We start from the raw sequence: 921 nt of genomic DNA on the forward strand, positions 1-921 counted from the left end.
TTTTCCCAGCATGAACCATCTTTTTAAGGTCGTGTCACAGCATCTCAATCGTATTCAGGTCAGGACTTTGACTGGGCCACTCCAAAGTCTTCATTTTGTGTTTTCTTGTATTGTCTTTGTTTAATACTTAGACATATGGGAAAGTTTTCTGTGAAGAAGTTAGATATGTGTGTTTGGAGATGAACATGATGTAGAGGAGGTGCTGCAGCGAAGGACAAACGGTCCATCAGTCAGTCGTGAAGAGTACGAGGAAATAAATTAGACAGCAGCTCAAAAACAGCTTTGAAAGTAAATACATTGCAGCATCTCTTCCATATCCTGTTAGTCTTTAAACATGCATATTTACCTTCTTCACTGATGGGAAAGAAAACTTTCAGAGTTTGTTTAAACATGTTTCTTTGGCACAGGCTCCTGTAACGTCATAGAGCACGTGTCTGACAAGCTTCATCATGACATTCCACTCACACTCAGGTATTCAGGACATATGCTGGTCTATCGTTCAAGCTCAGGTCCTCCACCAGATTATACAGCCTCCTGTATCTGCTCATATAGTAGTGGAAAACTCCCCACATGTCAGGGCAGCATGTACAGTCTCGTACGTGCAGCGTATGAACAGATAAATCTCACTCTTCTGGTTTCCTTTCACTTGGTAACAGGAGGTAGGAGATATCAGACATGGTCTCTGCCTCTGAGATCAGCAGAGCAGAGAACTCCCCTCAGAGGTGAGGGTGGAACCACAAAGTGGCTTTGGCCTATTACACATTCAATTCCCAAGACACAAACACATTCTTGTGTGGCTGTCCGCCATCTAAGAGAGCAGGCGTAACAGAGATCAAAAAACAGCAGCCACGCTGAGAAGGACAGAGAAAAGCACGAGAAGATTCTTTAGAACAATTCTGAATCCAAGTTCTTCAATCTTTA

Source organism: Haplochromis burtoni, unplaced genomic scaffold (assembly GCF_018398535.1).
Source record: "Haplochromis burtoni strain Fernald_Lab_line unplaced genomic scaffold, NCSU_Asbu1 Contig_4697, whole genome shotgun sequence".
In the NCBI taxonomy this organism is placed as follows: domain Eukaryota; kingdom Metazoa; phylum Chordata; class Actinopteri; order Cichliformes; family Cichlidae; genus Haplochromis; species Haplochromis burtoni.